This window comes from Myotis davidii, unplaced genomic scaffold (assembly GCF_000327345.1).
Source record: "Myotis davidii unplaced genomic scaffold, ASM32734v1 scaffold363, whole genome shotgun sequence".
NCBI lineage: Eukaryota > Metazoa > Chordata > Mammalia > Chiroptera > Vespertilionidae > Myotis > Myotis davidii.
The window spans coordinates 2,233,141-2,233,516 of NW_006294069.1; the positions used below are offsets into that span (position 1 = coordinate 2,233,141).

General features: G+C 58.2%; 1 protein-coding gene across 1 annotated transcript in view; it reads left to right on the plus strand.

Annotated features, from left to right (window-relative positions):
* The window catches only part of ABR (active BCR-related), a 183,406-nt gene that overhangs the window by 82,830 nt on the left and 100,200 nt on the right, over positions 1-376 (plus strand). The window lies entirely within an intron of this gene.

Here is a 376-nt window from a genome sequence, read left to right on the forward strand (position 1 = left end):
GGCTCCCTTGGGTGCCATTCCTCAGCGCCCCACCCCGAAACCTGCTCTGCGCCCCCTCTCCCAGGGAGCTGGCTTCAGCATACAAATGGTACCTTAGGAGGAGGGCTCAGGAAGTGACATCGCTTGGCCCGCCCCCACCTCCTTATTCCCTATAAAAAGCAAAATGGTGACTCAGAGAGAGGAGAGTTGGAAGCGTCCTGCCTCCCGCTCCCACTGTTAATTCTTAAGACTTGGAATTAGGCAGGAGGCAGAGGAAACAGCAGCTTGAAATACGCAAACACGCAGCTGACTTGCTATTAAGCAGGTGGCAACAGCGCAACCGCTCCCCCCTGCCTCCCAGCAGCCCCGGAACTGCTGGTGCTCCCCAGCCCCCTGT